The 18,383-nt window shown below is 48.1% G+C and overlaps 16 non-coding genes and 1 pseudogene across 16 annotated transcripts; all 17 read right to left on the reverse strand.

Annotated features, from left to right (window-relative positions):
- Window positions 1–3,431: 3,431 nt before the first annotated feature.
- Window positions 3,432–3,550, reverse strand: LOC148291731 (5S ribosomal RNA). The gene has a single exon (XR_015827376.1). It is a non-coding gene; the product is annotated as a 5S ribosomal RNA (ribosomal RNA).
- A 738-nt stretch (window positions 3,551–4,288) lies between these two features.
- Window positions 4,289–4,407, reverse strand: LOC148291732 (5S ribosomal RNA). Its single transcript, XR_015826688.1, has one exon. It is a non-coding gene; the product is annotated as a 5S ribosomal RNA (ribosomal RNA).
- Window positions 4,408–5,144: 737 nt separating this feature from the next.
- On the reverse strand, window positions 5,145–5,263 carry LOC148291733 (5S ribosomal RNA). Its single transcript, XR_015827378.1, has one exon. It is a non-coding gene; the product is annotated as a 5S ribosomal RNA (ribosomal RNA).
- A 754-nt stretch (window positions 5,264–6,017) lies between these two features.
- Window positions 6,018–6,136, reverse strand: LOC148291734 (5S ribosomal RNA). Its single transcript, XR_015827056.1, has one exon. It is a non-coding gene; the product is annotated as a 5S ribosomal RNA (ribosomal RNA).
- A 754-nt stretch (window positions 6,137–6,890) lies between these two features.
- On the reverse strand, window positions 6,891–7,009 carry LOC148291735 (5S ribosomal RNA). Its single transcript, XR_015827584.1, has one exon. It is a non-coding gene; the product is annotated as a 5S ribosomal RNA (ribosomal RNA).
- A 754-nt stretch (window positions 7,010–7,763) lies between these two features.
- LOC148291736 (5S ribosomal RNA) lies at window positions 7,764–7,882 on the reverse strand. The gene has a single exon (XR_015827379.1). It is a non-coding gene; the product is annotated as a 5S ribosomal RNA (ribosomal RNA).
- Window positions 7,883–8,636: 754 nt separating this feature from the next.
- On the reverse strand, window positions 8,637–8,755 carry LOC148291737 (5S ribosomal RNA). The gene has a single exon (XR_015827380.1). It is a non-coding gene; the product is annotated as a 5S ribosomal RNA (ribosomal RNA).
- Window positions 8,756–9,509: 754 nt separating this feature from the next.
- Window positions 9,510–9,628, reverse strand: LOC148291738 (5S ribosomal RNA). Its single transcript, XR_015827381.1, has one exon. It is a non-coding gene; the product is annotated as a 5S ribosomal RNA (ribosomal RNA).
- Window positions 9,629–10,382: 754 nt separating this feature from the next.
- Window positions 10,383–10,501, reverse strand: LOC148291739 (5S ribosomal RNA). The gene has a single exon (XR_015827382.1). It is a non-coding gene; the product is annotated as a 5S ribosomal RNA (ribosomal RNA).
- A 754-nt stretch (window positions 10,502–11,255) lies between these two features.
- On the reverse strand, window positions 11,256–11,374 carry LOC148291740 (5S ribosomal RNA). The gene has a single exon (XR_015826653.1). It is a non-coding gene; the product is annotated as a 5S ribosomal RNA (ribosomal RNA).
- Window positions 11,375–12,755: 1,381 nt separating this feature from the next.
- On the reverse strand, window positions 12,756–12,874 carry LOC148291741 (5S ribosomal RNA). Its single transcript, XR_015826957.1, has one exon. It is a non-coding gene; the product is annotated as a 5S ribosomal RNA (ribosomal RNA).
- Window positions 12,875–13,627: 753 nt separating this feature from the next.
- LOC148291742 (5S ribosomal RNA) lies at window positions 13,628–13,746 on the reverse strand (annotated as a pseudogene).
- Window positions 13,747–14,499: 753 nt separating this feature from the next.
- LOC148291743 (5S ribosomal RNA) lies at window positions 14,500–14,618 on the reverse strand. Its single transcript, XR_015827383.1, has one exon. It is a non-coding gene; the product is annotated as a 5S ribosomal RNA (ribosomal RNA).
- Window positions 14,619–15,371: 753 nt separating this feature from the next.
- Window positions 15,372–15,490, reverse strand: LOC148291744 (5S ribosomal RNA). Its single transcript, XR_015827384.1, has one exon. It is a non-coding gene; the product is annotated as a 5S ribosomal RNA (ribosomal RNA).
- A 752-nt stretch (window positions 15,491–16,242) lies between these two features.
- LOC148291745 (5S ribosomal RNA) lies at window positions 16,243–16,361 on the reverse strand. The gene has a single exon (XR_015827385.1). It is a non-coding gene; the product is annotated as a 5S ribosomal RNA (ribosomal RNA).
- A 752-nt stretch (window positions 16,362–17,113) lies between these two features.
- On the reverse strand, window positions 17,114–17,232 carry LOC148291746 (5S ribosomal RNA). Its single transcript, XR_015827635.1, has one exon. It is a non-coding gene; the product is annotated as a 5S ribosomal RNA (ribosomal RNA).
- A 753-nt stretch (window positions 17,233–17,985) lies between these two features.
- On the reverse strand, window positions 17,986–18,104 carry LOC148291747 (5S ribosomal RNA). Its single transcript, XR_015827386.1, has one exon. It is a non-coding gene; the product is annotated as a 5S ribosomal RNA (ribosomal RNA).
- Window positions 18,105–18,383: the final 279 nt, after the last annotated feature.

Genomic DNA, 18,383 nt, shown 5'->3' on the forward strand with positions numbered 1-18,383 from the left:
TACCAAGGTGTGCCAAGATAAAGTTTGATGCAAGGAAGTTGCTGCCGTGTACCTAAATGAAATTTGGTGTGAATCTGGGCAATGAAGTTAATGAAGATGCATATCAAATCAACGAAGATGAAAGTGTTTCGATTTGATCTAAGTGTGAAAAATAAAGTCCATGCCAGGTGATACCATGAAGTTTGCTGCCATGCCAATCTAAATCAATGATGCCTTGCAGATTAATGAAGCATGCAACCTTGGTATGTTCTTAAGTTATTTGTTTTTCCTTCCAATTCTTCCATTTCCCCTAAACCTTAGCCTTTCATTACAACATTGTGAAAGACCTAGCTGATCTTTGAGGATGTATTCATGGGTGCTGGTAAGTATGTGTGTATCTCTATTCTTAGTATTTAATTCCTTTCATGAGATCTAACCAAATTTGTGCTTCTATTTCATACACTCACTTATGCTTTCTTGAGAGAATTAAAACATAGGTTCTGAGTGATTGAGTGTTATCTGTGAGAATTAGAGTCGAAGCATGTTCTCTATTCAAGGTTTGAGTGTGCTTGCTTTGAAACTGTGTGCCTTTGAGCTATAGCTTCCACTTGTACACACTGATTGATGACCTATCTTGGCAACTCTATGGTGTTGAAGGTATGACTAAAACTTTCTTTCATTTTCATTAGTTGATTTCAAAGTTGTTTTTCTAACCATTTTGTTTTGTAGAGTTAGAAAAACGTTTGTGGGTATCGTATCTGTTAAACCCTCAGGAGACACAACTCCTCCTACTAGGGATGCCTAGAGGTTTAAAGGCTTGTTGCATACGCTCAATGCAATCGAGTTACCTACGAAAGTGGTCTAGTTAACTTCTTGTTTTGTTTTTATCTTTGTTTCTCTTTTGTTTTGCTCGAGGACTAGCAAAATCTAAGTTTGGGGGTGTGTTAAGCTCATAATTTCATACATATACATGCCCAATTTACTTACTTCTTTTGCTTAGTTTCTTATAATTTTGAGTTATTTGCCTCCCTTTGTGTGTTTTGTAGGCCAAAAGAGCAAGAGAGCATAATTCATGCAATTCATGCATGTTAAGGCCTAATTTGGATGAAGAGAAGAAGAGCTTAAAGACAAACTCATTTTGGCTACAGCCCCCTGCCAGTCCAGTTCCGTAGGTCATATTGCAAGCTTCGTTTCAGCAACCTACATAGCTCGGATGAGGCAACAGTCTTCATGAAAGTTGTTCCAATGGGTGTGTACTATAACATATCCAAAATTCAGCCCCATTGGATAAATCTGGAGTCCGTCACCTAGCAAACACAGAACCATGCTCAGGATGGATTTTGCCAGCGAGCAAACTGAGTTAGCAATTTGTTTCGGCCTTAACTTCCTCCTCCGAGCTTGGATTGGGCCAATACTTGTGTGGTTGGATCATACACATTCTGAACTTCACAATGGACATCTTTAAGTCTTCATTTGATTCAGCCTAGCCCAAGTTGTAAGCCCTTGAAGTTGCTGGTCATGCTGACCTCAGGATGAGCTGGTTGGAAGCTTGGTCATGGTGAGCTAGGCATGAGCTATTGTAGCTGGTTGGAGGCTTGGTCATGGTGACATGAAGATGAGCTAGGGCTGCTGGTGGGATTTATTGCTGAAGTGCATCAACCAATTCAGATTTTATAATGCAAGTGTTGTATGCATTAGTGAAGTGCATCAACCAATTCATCTTTTATAATGCAAGTGTTGTATGCATTAGCCATATTGAATTCAGATTTATCACTCCCCTCTACCTATAAATACCACATCCATTCCACATTCAAGACACAACAAATCCTGAGATTCACAACCCCCACAATTCACTCCAACCATCCTCAAACACTCTCACAATCCCCTCCAGCAAACTTCTATTCCATTTCCCTACGAATTTCATCTTCCTTAGCCATCACCACTCACTCAAACTCATCCCAAATCACCTCCATATCCTTCATACATCTTTCTAGAAGTGGGGAAGCTCTTGGAGAAGCATTAGAAGTGGAGAAGCACTTGGAGAAGCCTTGGACACCACAAGAACTTCAGAAAAAGGGTTTTTCTACTCTTATTGCATTCATTATGTTTTCTCATTTCTGTTCAAGTCTCTTTTCCATTATGAGTAGCTAAATCCATAACTAGGGCTTCGATGTAACCTAACATGAATATTCTGGGTTTATAAGTTTGGAGTTTCAAGTTTGATTCATGATTCATGTTCTTATTCATTATGCTTATAAGTTAACATGCTTGTTTGAATGATTGATCACCATTAGAACTTGTTTGTTAACTATCTTGGTTTGAATTAAGAGTATACACCATGCTTTAATTCGAATTGAACTATGAATAGGAAGAGTATGTATGGACATTCGACAACAGGGATTAGATACATACTTGGTTGTTTAAAATGTTCTTCTATGCTTAATGGGTTCCTAATGCTTAATTTTAGGTTAGACAACAAATGATCAAATTAGGGAATTAGGAACACAAGGTTAGGACCAAACACCATGGCCTAATCATACTTTAGCTAGAATCAATCTTTGAATCTGAATTAGACTTGTTACTTGAATCTTTATAACCCAGAATTGAATTGTTATGGTGAATCGAATGCCCTAGTCTCCAAACCTGTGTTTTAACTTTCAAAACCACCCTTTGTTACTTTTGTTTACTTGCTTTCCGTTGCAATTTCAGTTTGTTCATTTCTTTCTATAATCACAAGCATTCTCACTTCAAAGTTCATTTTAATCTTGCTGCATTTGTTTTCAAACTCACTCTTGCTTTAAATTCTGTTTTAGATTTAACTTCCTAACTTCTTGAATTTGGTAATCTAAAGTACATAACTAATTTGAACTTCTCAGTCTTCGTGGGTACGACCTCGTACTTGTCTTGCTATACTACTAATTGCCCCGTACAATTGCGAGTTAACATATTATTAACAACAGGCGTCGAGTCCTGTTGTTTTTTCGCTTTCGTTCGTTTGCGGTGCCCGGTTAATTGGAGACGAGCTCCACGGGGTGATGTAGGACAGATGGCGTAAGTTATTGGAGAGGAGCTGGACCGACGCGCGTGCAACGGCAAATCGGGCAAACCGCTGATCTGGGCTCCGACCTCAGAATTGGGCCCACGAACCGTCGATTCGGAGGCAACGGCGTCGCGAGTAAAACTCATTGCGTTGCCATGAGTCGTGGGCTTTTTCGGGCATCCGACGTCGTTTACTAGCCCGAAATCCAGTTTTTGAAGTTTTTGGTAACTGTGTTATTTTCCTATTTTAATTCCTTCGTTAATCCTAGGCTTTCTAGGAGTATTTAATCATAGTGTGCCCCGATTGTCACGCTGCGCCACGGGGTCGTGATAAAACAAAGACATCCAGATGAATAAGATGACGGAAAGCAAACGCCCACGACAATTGAAACGTCAACAAGGCAAAAAAAGAAGGGATGCAACACGAGGACTTCCCAGGAGGTCACCCATCCTAGTACTACTCTCGCCCAAACTCGCTTAACTTCGGAGTTCTGATGGGATCCGGTGCATGTGAGTTGGTATGATCGCATCCGTTAGCTTATAAGCCACGTTTGAGCCATGCCATATGACCATGGGTTGGCTATCCAACGCCCCCCGCATGAAATGGCATGGCCTGTCAGGCCTTGTCGTCGCCACCCCTACCATGTGTCGCGCGCAGGCCTGCCGAACTGCCGGTTCCGATCGGCTGTGGGGCCTACCTTACGATAATTGAACCAAAACAAAAAAAAAACAAAAAAACTGACAACGTTAAGAACAACCCCAATAATTTCGGCAGTGGGCGTCGAGTCCTGTTGTTTTTTCGCTTTCGTTCGTTTGCGGTGCCCGGTTAATTGGAGACGAGCTCCACGGGGTGATGTAGGACAGATGGCGTAAGTTATTGGAGAGGAGCTGGACCGACGCGCGTGCAACGGCAAATCGGGCAAACCGCTGATCTGGGCTCCGACCTCAGAATTGGGCCCACGAACCGTCGATTCGAAGGCAACGGCGTCGCGAGTAAAACTCATTGCATAGCCATGAGTCGTGGGCTTTTTCGGGCATCCGACGTCGTTTACTAGCCCGAAATCCAGTTTTTGAAGTTTTTGGTAACTGTGTTATTTTCCTATTTTAATTCCTTCGTTAATCCTAGGCTTTCTAGGAGTATTTAATCATAGTGTGCCCCGATTGTCACGCTGCGCCACGGGGTCGTGATAAAACAAAGACATCCAGATGAATAAGATGACGGAAAGCAAACGCCCACGACAATTGAAACGTCAACAAGGCAAAAAAAGAAGGGATGCAACACGAGGACTTCCCAGGAGGTCACCCATCCTAGTACTACTCTCGCCCAAACTCGCTTCACTTCGGAGTTCTGATGGGATCCGGTGCATGTGAGTTGGTATGATCGCATCCATTAGCTTATAACGCCTAAAAGTATATAAGCCACGTTTGAGCCATGCCATATGACCATGGGTTGGCTATCCAACGCCCCCCGCATGAAATGGCATCGTCGCCACCCCTACCATGTGTCGCGCGCAGGCCTGCCGAACTGCCGGTTCCGATCGGCTGTGGGGCCTACCTTACGATAATTGAACCAAAACAAAAAAAAACAAAAAAACTGACAACGTTAAGAACAACCCCAATAATTTCGGCAGTGGGCGTCGAGTCCTGTTGTTTTTTCGCTTTCGTTCGTTTGCGGTGCCCGGTTAATTGGAGACGAGCTCCACGGGGTGATGTAGGACAGATGGCGTAAGTTATTGGAGAGGAGCTGGACCGACGCGCGTGCAACGGCAAATCGGGCAAACCGCTGATCTGGGCTCCGACCTCAGAATTGGGCCCACGAACCGTCGATTCGAAGGCAACGGCGTCGCGAGTAAAACTCATTGCGTTGCCATGAGTCGTGGGCTTTTTCGGGCATCCGACCTCGTCTACTAGCCCGAAATCCAGTTTTTGAAGTTTTTGGTAACTGTGTTATTTTCCTATTTTAATTCCTTCGTTAATCCTAGGCTTTCTAGGAGTATATAATCATAGTGTGCCCCGATTGTCACGCTGCGCCACGGGGTCGTGAGAAAACAAAGACATCCAGATGAATAAGATGACGGAAAGCAAACGCCAACGACAATTGAAACGTCAACAAGGCAAAAAAAGAAGGGATGCAACACGAGGACTTCCCAGGAGGTCACCCATCCTAGTACTACTCTCGCCCAAACTCGCTTAACTTCGGAGTTCTGATGGGATCCGGTGCATGTGAGTTGGTATGATCGCATCCGTTAGCTTATAACGCCTAAATGTATATAAGCCACGTTTCAGCCATGCCATATGACCATGGGTTGGCTATCCAACGCCCCCCGCATGAAATGGCATGGCCTGTCAGGCCTTGTCGTCGCCACCCCTACCATGTGTCGCGCGCAGGCCTGCCGAACTGCCGGTTCCGATCGGCTGTGGGGCCTACCTTACGATAATTGAACCAAAACAAAAAAAAACAAAAAAACTGACAACGTTAAGAACAACCCCAATAATTTCGGCAGTGGGCGTCGAGTCCTGTTGTTTTTTCGCTTTCGTTCGTTTGCGGTGCCCGGTTAATTGGAGACGAGCTCCACGGGGTGATGTAGGACAGATGGCGTAAGTTATTGGAGAGGAGCTGGACCGACGCGCGTGCAACGGCAAATCGGGCAAACCGCTGATCTGGGCTCCGACCTCAGAATTGGGCCCACGAACCGTCGATTCGAAGGCAACGGCGTCGCGAGTAAAACTCATTGCGTTGCCATGAGTCGTGGGCTTTTTCGGGCATCCGACCTCGTCTACTAGCCCGAAATCCAGTTTTTGAAGTTTTTGGTAACTGTGTTATTTTCCTATTTTAATTCCTTCGTTAATCCTAGGCTTTCTAGGAGTATATAATCATAGTGTGCCCCGATTGTCACGCTGCGCCACGGGGTCGTGAGAAAACAAAGACATCCAGATGAATAAGATGACGGAAAGCAAACGCCAACGACAATTGAAACGTCAACAAGGCAAAAAAAGAAGGGATGCAACACGAGGACTTCCCAGGAGGTCACCCATCCTAGTACTACTCTCGCCCAAACTCGCTTAACTTCGGAGTTATGATGGGATCCGGTGCATGTGAGTTGGTATGATCGCATCCGTTAGCTTATAACGCCTAAAAGTATATAAGCCACGTTTCAGCCATGCCATATGACCATGGGTTGGCTATCCAACGCCCCCCGCATGAAATGGCATGGCCTGTCAGGCCTTGTCGTCGCCACCCCTACCATGTGTCCCGCGCAGGCCTGCCGAACTGCCGGTTCCGATCGGCTGTGGGGCCTACCTTACGATAATTGAACCAAAACAAAAAAAAACAAAAAAACTGACAACGTTAAGAACAACCCCAATAATTTCGGCAGTGGGCGTCGAGTCCTGTTGTTTTTTCGCTTTCGTTCGTTTGCGGTGCCCGGTTAATTGGAGACGAGCTCCACGGGGTGATGTAGGACAGATGGCGTAAGTTATTGGAGAGGAGCTGGACCGACGCGCGTGCAACGGCAAATCGGGCAAACCGCTGATCTGGGCTCCGACCTCAGAATTGGGCCCACGAACCGTCGATTCGAAGGCAACGGCGTCGCGAGTAAAACTCATTGCGTTGCCATGAGTCGTGGGCTTTTTCGGGCATCCGACCTCGTCTACTAGCCCGAAATCCAGTTTTTGAAGTTTTTGGTAACTGTGTTATTTTCCTATTTTAATTCCTTCGTTAATCCTAGGCTTTCTAGGAGTATATAATCATAGTGTGCCCCGATTGTCACGCTGCGCCACGGGGTCGTGAGAAAACAAAGACATCCAGATGAATAAGATGACGGAAAGCAAACGCCAACGACAATTGAAACGTCAACAAGGCAAAAAAAGAAGGGATGCAACACGAGGACTTCCCAGGAGGTCACCCATCCTAGTACTACTCTCGCCCAAACTCGCTTAGCTTCGGAGTTCTGATGGGATCCGGTGCATGTGAGTTGGTATGATCGCATCCGTTAGCTTATAACGCCTAAAAGTATATAAGCCACGTTTCAGCCATGCCATATGACCATGGGTTGGCTATCCAACGCCCCCCGCATGAAATGGCATGGCCTGTCAGGCCTTGTCGTCGCCACCCCTACCATGTGTCCCGCGCAGGCCTGCCGAACTGCCGGTTCCGATCGGCTGTGGGGCCTACCTTACGAAAATTGAACCAAAACAAAAAAAAACAAAAAAACTGACAACGTTAAGAACAACCCCAATAATTTCGGCAGTGGGCGTCGAGTCCTGTTGTTTTTTCGCTTTCGTTCGTTTGCGGTGCCCGGTTAATTGGAGACGAGCTCCACGGGGTGATGTAGGACAGATGGCGTAAGTTATTGGAGAGGAGCTGGACCGACGCGCGTGCAACGGCAAATCGGGCAAACCGCTGATCTGGGCTCCGACCTCAGAATTGGGCCCACGAACCGTCGATTCGAAGGCAACGGCGTCGCGAGTAAAACTCATTGCGTTGCCATGAGTCGTGGGCTTTTTCGGGCATCCGACCTCGTCTACTAGCCCGAAATCCAGTTTTTGAAGTTTTTGGTAACTGTGTTATTTTCCTATTTTAATTCCTTCGTTAATCCTAGGCTTTCTAGGAGTATATAATCATAGTGTGCCCCGATTGTCACGCTGCGCCACGGGGTCGTGAGAAAACAAAGACATCCAGATGAATAAGATGACGGAAAGCAAACGCCAACGACAATTGAAACGTCAACAAGGCAAAAAAAGAAGGGATGCAACACGAGGACTTCCCAGGAGGTCACCCATCCTAGTACTACTCTCGCCCAAACTCGCTTAACTTCGGAGTTCTGATGGGATCCGGTGCATGTGAGTTGGTATGATCGCATCCGTTAGCTTATAACGCCTAAAAGTATATAAGCCACGTTTCAGCCATGCCATATGACCATGGGTTGGCTATCCAACGCCCCCCGCATGAAATGGCATGGCCTGTCAGGCCTTGTCGTCGCCACCCCTACCATGTGTCCCGCGCAGGCCTGCCGAACTGCCGGTTCCGATCGGCTGTGGGGCCTACCTTACGATAATTGAACCAAAACAAAAAAAAACAAAAAAACTGACAACGTTAAGAACAACCCCAATAATTTCGGCAGTGGGCGTCGAGTCCTGTTGTTTTTTCGCTTTCGTTCGTTTGCGGTGCCCGGTTAATTGGAGACGAGCTCCACGGGGTGATGTAGGACAGATGGCGTAAGTTATTGGAGAGGAGCTGGACCGACGCGCGTGCAACGGCAAATCGGGCAAACCGCTGATCTGGGCTCCGACCTCAGAATTGGGCCCACGAACCGTCGATTCGAAGGCAACGGCGTCGCGAGTAAAACTCATTGCGTTGCCATGAGTCGTGGGATTTTTCGGGCATCCGACGTCGTCTACTAGCCCGAAATCCAGTTTTTGAAGTTTTTGGTAACTGTGTTATTTTCCTATTTTAATTCCTTCGTTAATCCTAGGCTTTCTAGGAGTATATAATCATAGTGTGCCCCGATTGTCACGCTGCGCCACGGGGTCGTGAGAAAACAAAGACATCCAGATGAATAAGATGACGGAAAGCAAACGCCCACGACAATTGAAACGTCAACAAGGCAAAAAAAGAAGGGATGCAACACGAGGACTTCCCAGGAGGTCACCCATCCTAGTACTACTCTCGCCCAAACTCGCTTAACTTCGGAGTTCTGATGGGATCCGGTGCATGTGAGTTGGTATGATCGCATCCGTTAGCTTATAACGCCTAAAAGTATATAAGCCACGTTTCAGCCATGCCATATGACCATGGGTTGGCTATCCAACGCCCCCCGCATGAAATGGCATGGCCTGTCAGGCCTTGTCGTCGCCACCCCTACCATGTGTCGCGCGCAGGCCTGCCGAACTGCCGGTTCCGATCGGCTGTGGGGCCTACCTTACGATAATTGAACCAAAACAAAAAAAAACAAAAAAACTGACAACGTTAAGAACAACCCCAATAATTTCGGCAGTGGGCGTCGAGTCCTGTTGTTTTTTCGCTTTCGTTCGTTTGCGGTGCCCGGTTAATTGGAGACGAGCTCCACGGGGTGATGTAGGACAGATGGCGTAAGTTATTGGAGAGGAGCTGGACCGACGCGCGTGCAACGGCAAATCGGGCAAACCGCTGATCTGGGCTCCGACCTCAGAATTGGGCCCACGAACCGTCGATTCGAAGGCAACGGCGTCCCTAGTAAAACTCATTGCGTTGCCATGAGTCGTGGGCTTTTTCGGGCATCCGACGTCGTTTACTAGCCCGAAATCCAGTTTTTGAAGTTTTTGGTAACTGTGTTATTTTCCTATTTTAATTCCTTCGTTAATCCTAGGGTTTCTAGGAGTATTTAATCATAGTGTGCCCCGATTGTCACGCTGCGCCACGGGGTCGTGATAAAACAAAGACATCCAGACGAATAAGATGACGGAAAGCAAACGCCCACGACAATTGAAACGTCAACAAGGCAAAAAAAGAAGGGATGCAACACGAGGACTTCCCAGGAGGTCACCCATCCTAGTACTACTCTCGCCCAAACTCGCTTAACTTCGGAGTTCTGATGGGATCCGGTGCATGTGAGTTGGTATGATCGCATCCGTTAGCTTATAACGCCTAAAAGTATATAAGCCACGTTTCAGCCATGCCATATGACCATGGGTTGGCTATCCAACGCCCCCCGCATGAAATGGCATGGCCTGTCAGGCCTTGTCGTCGCCACCCCTATCATGTGTCGCGCGCAGGCCTGCCGAACTGCCGGTTCCGATCGGCTGTGGGGCCTACCTTACGATAATTGAACCAAAACAAAAGAAAACAAAAAAACTGACAACGTTAAGAACAACCCCAATAATTTCGGCAGTGGGCGTCGAGTCCTGTTGTTTTTTCGCTTTCGTTCGTTTGCGGTGCCCGGTTAATTGGAGACGAGCTCCACGGGGTGATGTAGGACAGATGGCGTAAGTTATTGGAGAGGAGCTGGACCGACGCGCGTGCAACGGTAAATCGGGCAAACCGCTGATCTGGGCTCCGACCTCAGAATTGGGCCCACGAACCGTCGATTCGAAGGCAACGGCGTCGCGAGTAAAACTCATCGCGTTGCCATGAGTCGTGGGCTTTTTCGGGCATCCGACGTCGTTTACTAGCCCGAAATCCAGTTTTTGAAGTTTTTGGTAACTGTGTTATTTTCCTATTTTAATTCCTTCGTTAATCCTAGGCTTTCTAGGAGTATTTAATCATAGTGTGCCCCGATTGTCACGCTGCGCCACGGGGTCGTGATAAAACAAAGACATCCAGACGAATAAGATGACGGAAAGCAAACGCCCACGACAATTGAAACGTCAACAAGGCAAAAAAAGAAGGGATGCAACACGAGGACTTCCCAGGAGGTCACCCATCCTAGTACTACTCTCGCCCAAACTCGCTTAACTTCGGAGTTCTGATGGGATCCGGTGCATGTGAGTTGGTATGATCGCATCCGTTAGCTTATAACGCCTAAAAGTATATAAGCCACGTTTGAGCCATGCCATATGACCATGGGTTGGCTATCCAACGCCCCCCGCATGAAATGGCATGGCCTGTCAGGCCTTGTCGTCGCCACCCCTATCATGTGTCGCGCGCAGGCCTGCCGAACTGCCGGTTCCGATCGGCTGTGGGGCCTACCTTACGATAATTGAACCAAAACAAAAGAAAACAAAAAAACTGACAACGTTAAGAACAACCCCAATAATTTCGGCAGTGGGCGTCGAGTCCTGTTGTTTTTTCGCTTTCGTTCGTTTGCGGTGCCCGGTTAATTGGAGACGAGCTCCACAAGGTGATGTAGGACAGATGGCGTAAGTTATTGGAGAGGAGCTGGACCGACGCGCGTGCAACGGTAAATCGGGCAAACCGCTGATCTGGGCTCCGACCTCAGAATTGGGCCCACGAACCGTCGATTCGAAGGCAACGGCGTCGCGAGTAAAACTCATCGCGTTGCCATGAGTCGTGGGCTTTTTCGGGCATCCGACGTCGTTTACTAGCCCGAAATCCAGTTTTTGAAGTTTTTGGTAACTGTGTTATTTTCCTATTTTAATTCCTTCGTTAATCCTAGGCTTTCTAGGAGTATTTAATCATAGTGTGCCCCGATTGTCACGCTGCGCCACGGGGTCGTGATAAAACAAAGACATCCAGATGAATAAGATGACGGAAAGCAAACGCCCACGACAATTGAAACGTCAACAAGGCAAAAAAAGAAGGGATGCAACACGAGGACTTCCCAGGAGGTCACCCATTCTAGTACTACTCTCGCCCAAACTCGCTTAACTTCGGAGTTCTGATGGGATCCGGTGCATGTGAGTTGGTATGATCGCATCCGTTAGCTTATAACGCCTAAAAGTATATAAGCCACGTTTGAGCCATGCCATATGACCATGGGTTGGCTATCCAACGCCCCCCGCATGAAATGGCATGGCCTGTCAGGCCTTGTCGTCACCACCCCTACCATGTGTCGCGCGCAGGCCTGCCGAACTGCCGGTTCCGATCGGCTGAGGGGCCTACCTTACGATAATTGAACCAAAACAAAAGAAAACAAAAAAACTGACAACGTTAAGAACAACCCCAATAATTTCGGCAGTGGGCATCGAGTCCTGTTGTTTTTTCGCTTTCGTTCGTTTGCGGTGCCCGGTTAATTGGAGACGAGCTCCACAGGGTGATGTAGGACAGATGGCGTAAGTTATTGGAGAGGAGCTAGACCGACGCGCGTGCAACGGTAAATCGGGCAAACCGCTGATCTGGGCTCCGACCTCAGAATTGGGCCCACGAACCGTCGATTCGAAGGCAACGGCGTCGCGAGTAAAACTCATCGCGTTGCCATGAGTCGTGGGCTTTTTCGGGCATCCGACGTCGTTTACTAGCCCGAAATCCAGTTTTTGAAGTTTTTGGTAACTGTGTTATTTTCCTATTTTAATTCCTTCGTTAATCCTAGGCTTTCTAGGAGTATTTAATCATAGTGTGCCCCGATTGTCACGCTGCGCCACGGGGTCGTGATAAAACAAAGACATCCAGATGAATAAGATGACGGAAAGCAAACGCCCACGACAATTGAAACGTCAACAAGGCAAAAAAAGAAGGGATGCAACACGAGGACTTCCCAGGAGGTCACCCATCCTAGTACTACTCTCGCCCAAACTCGCTTAACTAACCAAAACAAAAAAAACAAAAAAACTGACAACGTTAAGAACAACCCCAATAATTTCGGCAGTGGGCGTCGAGTCCTGTTGTTTTTTCGCTTTCGTTCGTTTGCGGTGCCCGGTTAATTGGAGACGAGCTCCACGGGGTGATGTAGGACAGATGGCGTAAGTTATTGGAGAGGAGCTGGACCGACGCGCGTGCAACGGCAAATCGGTCAAACCGCTGATCTGGGCTCCGACCTCAGAATTGGGCCCACGAACAGTCGATTCGAAGGCAACTGCTTCGCGAGTAAAACTCTTTGCGTTGCCATGAGTCGTGGGCTTTTTCGGGCATCCGACGTCGTTTACTAGCCCGAAATCCAGTTTTTGAAGTTTTTGGTAACTGTGTTATTTTCCTATTTTAATTCCTTCGTTAATCCTAGGCTTTCTAGGAGTATTTAATCATAGTGTGCCCCGATTGTCACGCTGCGCCAAGGGGTCGTGATAAAACAAACACATCCAGATGAATAAGATGACGGAAAGCAAACGCCCACGACAATTGAAACGTCAACAAGGCAAAAAAAGAAGGGATGCAACACGAGGACTTCCCAGGAGGTCACCCATCCTAGTACTACTCTCGCCCAAACTCGCTTAACTTCGGAGTTCTAATGGGATCCGGTGCATGTGAGGTGGTATGATCGCATCCGTTAGCTTATAACGCCTAAAAGTATATAAGCCACGTTTGAGCCATGCCATATGACCATGGGTTGGCTATCCAACGCCCCCCGCATGAAATGGCATGGCCTGTCAAGCCTTGTCGTCGCCACCCCTACCACGTGTCGCGCGCAGGCCTGCCGAACTGCCGGTTCCGATCGGCTGTGGGGCCTACCTTACGATAATTGAACCAAAACAAAAAAAACAATAAAACTGACAACGTTAAGAACAACCCCAATAATTTCGGCAGTGGGCGTCGAGTCCTGTTGTTTTTTCGCTTTCGTTCGTTTGCGGTGCCCGGTTAATTGGAGATGAGCTCCACGGGGTGATGTAGGACAGATGGCGTAAGTTATTGGAGAGGAGCTGGACCGACGCGCGTGCAACGGCAAATCGGGCAAACCGCTGATCTGGGCTCCGACCTCAGAATTGGGCCCACGAACCGTCGATTCGAAGGCAACGGCGTCGCGAGTAAAACTCATTGCGTTGCCATGAGTCGTGGGCTTTTTCGGGCATCCGACTTCGTTTACTAGCCCGAAATCCAGTTTTTGAAGTTTTTGGTAACTGTGTTATTTTCCTATTTTAATTCCTTCGTTAATCCTAGGCTTTCTAGGAGTATTTAATCATAGTGTGCCCCGATTGTCACGCTGCGCCAAGGGGTCGTGATAAAACAAAGACATCCAGATGAATAAGATGACGGAAAGCAAACGCCCACGACAATTGAAACGTCAACAAGGCAAAAAAAGAAGGGATGCAACACGAGGACTTCCCAGGAGGTCACCCATCCTAGTACTACTCTCGCCCAAACTCGCTTAACTTCGGAGTTCTGATGGGATCCGGTGCATGTGAGTTGGTATGATCTTATCCGTTAGCTTATAACGCCTAAAAGTATATAAGCCACGTTTGAGCCATGCCATATGACCATGGGTTGGCTATCCAACGCCCCCCGCATGAAATGGCATGGCCTGTCAAGCCTTGTCGTCGCCACCCCTACCACGTGTCGCGCGCAGGCCTGACGAACTGCCGGTTCCGATCGGCTGTGGGGCCTACCTTACGATAATTGAACCAAAACAAAAAAAACAAAAAAACTGACAACGTTAAGAACAACCCCAATAATTTCGGCAGTGGGCGTCGAGTCCTGCTGTTTTTTCGCTTTCGTTCGTTTGCGGTGCCCGGTTAATTGGAGACGAGCTCGACGGGGTGATGTAGGACAGATGGCGTAAGTTATTGGAGAGGAGCTGGACCGACGCGCGTGCAACGGCAAATCGGGCAAACCGCTGATCTGGGCTCCGACCTCAGAATTGGGCCCACGAACCGTCGATTCGAAGGCAACGGCGTCACGAGTAAAACTCATTGCGGCGCAATGAGTCGTGGGCTTTTTCGGGCATCCGACGTCGTTTACTAGCCCGAAATCCAGTTTTTGAAGTTTTTGGTAACTGTGTTATTTTCCTATTTTAATTCCTTCGTTAATCCTAGGCTTTCTAGGAGTATTTAATCATAGTGTGCCCCGATTGTCACGCTGCGCCAAGGGGTCGTGATAAAACAAAGACATCCAGATGAATAAGATGACGGAAAGCAAACGCCCACGACAATTGAAACGTCAACAAGGCAAAAAAAGAAGGGATGCAACACGAGGACTTCCCAGGAGGTCACCCATCCTAGTACTACTCTCGCCCAAACTCGCTTAACTTCGGAGTTCTGATGGGATCCGGTGCATGTGAGTTGGTATGATCGCATCCGTTAGCTTATAACGCCTAAAAGTATATAAGCCACGTTTGAGCCATGCCATATGATCATGGGTTGGCTATACAACGCCCCCCGCATGAAATGCCATGGCCTGTCAAGCCTTGTCGTCGCCACCCCTACCATGTGTCGCGCGCAGGCCTGCCGAACTGCCGGTTCCGATCGGCTGTGGGGCCTACCTTACGATAATTGAACCAAAACAAAAAAAACAAAAAAACTGACAACGTTAAGAACAACCCCAATAATTTCGGCAGGGGGCGTCGAGTCCTGTTGTTTTTTCGCTTTCGTTGGTTTGCGGTGCCCGGTTAATTGGAGAGGAGCTCCACGGGGTGATGTAGGACAGATGGCGTAAGTTATTGGAGAGGAGCTGGACCGACGCGCGTGCAACGGCAAATCGGGCAAACCGCTGATCTGGGCTCCAACCTCTGAATTGGGCCCACGAACCGTCGATTCGAAGGCAACGGCGTCGCGAGTAAAACTCATTGCGTTGCCATGAGTCGTGGGCTTTTTCGGGCATCCGACGTCGTTTACTAGCCCGAAATCCAGTTTTTGAAGTTCTTGGTAACTGTGTTATTTTCCTATTTTAATTCCTTCGTTAATCCTAGGCTTTCTAGGAGTATTTAATCATAGTGTGCCCCGATTGTCACGCTGCGCCAAGGGGTCGTGATAAAACAAAGACATCCAGATGAATAAGATGACGGAAAGCAAACGCCCACGACAATTGAAACGTCAACAAGGCAAAAAAATAAGGGATGCAACACGAGGACTTCCCAGGAGGTCACCCATCCTAGTACTACTCTCGCCCAAACTCGCTTAACTTCGGAGTTCTGATGGGATCCGGTGCATGTGAGTTGGTATGATCGCATCCATTAGCTTATAACGCCTAAAAGTATATAAGCCACGTTTGAGCCATGCCATATGACCATGGGTTGGCTATCCAACGCCCCCCGCATGAAATGCCATGGCCTGTCAAGCCTTGTCGTCGCCACCCCTACCATGTGTCGCGCGCAGGCCTGCCGAACTGCCGGTTCCGATCGGCTGTGGGGCCTACCTTACGATAATTGAACCAAAATAAAAAAACAAAAAAACTGACAACGTTAAGAACAACCCCAATAATTTCGGCAGTGGGCGTCGAGTCCTGTTGTTTTTTCGCTTTCGTTCGTTTGCGGTGCCCGGTTAATTGGAGACGAGCTCCACGGGGGGATGTAGGACAGATGGCGTAAGTTATTGGAGAGGAGCTGGACCGACGCGCGTGCAACGGCAAATCGGGCAAACCGCTGATCTGGGCTCCGACCTCAGAATTGGGCCCACGAACCGTCGATTCGAAGGCAACGGCGTCGCGAGTAAAACTCATTGCGTTGCCATGAGTCGTGGGCTTTTTCGGGCATCCGACGTCGTTTACTAGCCCGAAATCCAGTTTTTGAAGTTTTTGGTAACTGTGTTATTTTCCTATTTTAATTCCTTCGTCAATCCTAGGCTTTCTAGGAGTATTTAATCATAGTGTGCCCCGATTGTCACGCTGCGCCAAGGGGTCGTGATAAAACAAAGACATCCAGATGAATAAGATGACGGAAAGCAAACGCCCACGACAATTGAAACGTCAACAAGGCAAAAAAATAAGGGATGCAACACGAGGACTTCCCAGGAGGTCACCCATCCTAGTACTACTCTCGCCCAAACTCGCTTAACTTCGGAGTTCTGATGGGATCCGGTGCATGTGAGTTGGTATGATCGCATCCATTAGCTTATAACGCCTAAAAGTATATAAGCCACGTTTGAGCCATGCCATATGACCATGGGTTGGCTATCCAACGCCCCCCGCATGAAATGCCATGGCCTGTCAAGCCTTGTCGTCGCCACCCCTACCATGTGTCGCGCGCAGGCCTGCCGAACTGCCGGTTCCGATCGGCTGTGGGGCCTACCTTACGATAATTGAACCAAAATAAAAAAACAAAAAAACTGACAACGTTAAGAACAACCCCAATAATTTCGGCAGTGGGCGTCGAGTCCTGTTGTTTTTTCGCTTTCGTTCGTTTGCGGTGCCCGGTTAATTGGAGACGAGCTCCACGGGGGGATGTAGGACAGATGGCGTAAGTTATTGGAGAGGAGCTGGACCGACGCGCGTGCAACGGCAAATCGGGCAAACCGCTGATCTGGGCTCCGACCTCAGAATTGGGCCCACGAACCGTCGACTCGAAGGCAACGGCGTCGCGAGTAAAACTCATTGCGTTGCCATGAGTCGTGGGCTTTTTCGGGCATCCGACGTCGTTTACTACCCCGAAATCCAGTTTTTGAAGTTTTTGGTAACTGTGTTATTTTCCTATTTTAATTCCTTCGTCAATCCTAGGCTTTCTAGGAGTATTTAATCATAGTGTGCCCCGATTGTCACGCTGCGCCAAGGGGTCGTGATAAAACAAAGACATCCAGATGAATAAGATGACGGAAAGCAAACGCCCACGACAATTGAAACGTCAACAAGGCAAAAAAATAAGGGATGCAACACGAGGACTTCCCAGGAGGTCACCCATCCTAGTACTACTCTCGCCCAGACTCGCTTAACTTCGGAGTTCTGATGGGATCCGGTGCATGTGAGTTGGTATGATCGCATCCATTAGCTTATAACGCCTAAAAGTATATAAGCCACGTTTGAGCCATGCCATATGACCATGGGTTGGCTATCCAACGCCCCCCGCATGAAATGGCATGGCCTGTCAAGCCTTGTCGTCGCCACCCCTACCATGTGTCGCGCGCAGGCCTGCCGAACTGCCGGTTCCGATCGGCTGTGGGGCCTACCTTACGATAATTGAACCAAAACAAAAAAAACAAAAAAACTGACAACGTTAAGAACAACCCCAATAATTTCGGCAGTGGGCGTCGAGTCCTGTTGTTTTTTCGCTTTCGTTGGTTTGCGGTGCCCGGTTAATTGGAGAGGAGCTCCACGGGGTGATGTAGGACAGATGGCGTAAGTTATTGGAGAGGAGCTGGACCGACGCGCGTGCAACGGCAAATCGGGCAAACCGCTGATCTGGGCTCCGACCTCTGAATTGGGCCCACGAACCGTCGATTCGAAGGCAACGGCGTCGCAAGTAAAACTCATTGCGTTGCCATGAGTCGTGGGCTTTTTCGGGCATCCGACGTCGTTTACTAGCCCGAAATCCAGTTTTTGAAGTTTTTGGTAACTGTGTTATTTTCCTATTTTAATTCCTTCGTCAATCCTAGGCTTTCTAGGAGTATTTAATCATAGTGTGCCCCGATTGTCACGCTGCGCCAAGGGGTCGTGATAAAACAAAGACATCCAGATGAATAAGATGACGGAAAGCAAACGCCCACGACAATTGAAACGTCAACAAGGCAAAAAAAGAAGGGATGCAACACGAGGACTTCCCAGGAGGTCACCCATCCTAGTACTACTCTCGCCCAAACTCGCTTAACTTCGGAGTTCTGATGGGATCCGGTGCATGTGAGTTGGTATGATCGCATCCGTTAGCTTATAACGCCTAAAAGTATATAAGCCACGTTTGAGCCATGCCATATGATCATGGGTTGGCTATCCAACGCCCCCCGCATGAAATGCCATGGCCTATCAAGCCTTGTCGTCGCCACCCCTACAATGTGTCGCGCGCAGGCCTGCCGAACTGCCGGTTCCGATCGGCTGTGGGGCCTACCTTACGATAATTGAACCAAAACAAAAAAAACAAAAAAACTGACAACGTTAAGAACAACCCCAATAATTTCGGCATTGGGCGTCGAGTCCTGTTGTT

The sequence above is a fragment of the Prunus avium genome, chromosome 8 (assembly GCF_965620075.1).
Source record: "Prunus avium chromosome 8, drPruAviu1.hap1.1, whole genome shotgun sequence".
Taxonomy (NCBI): domain Eukaryota; kingdom Viridiplantae; phylum Streptophyta; class Magnoliopsida; order Rosales; family Rosaceae; genus Prunus; species Prunus avium.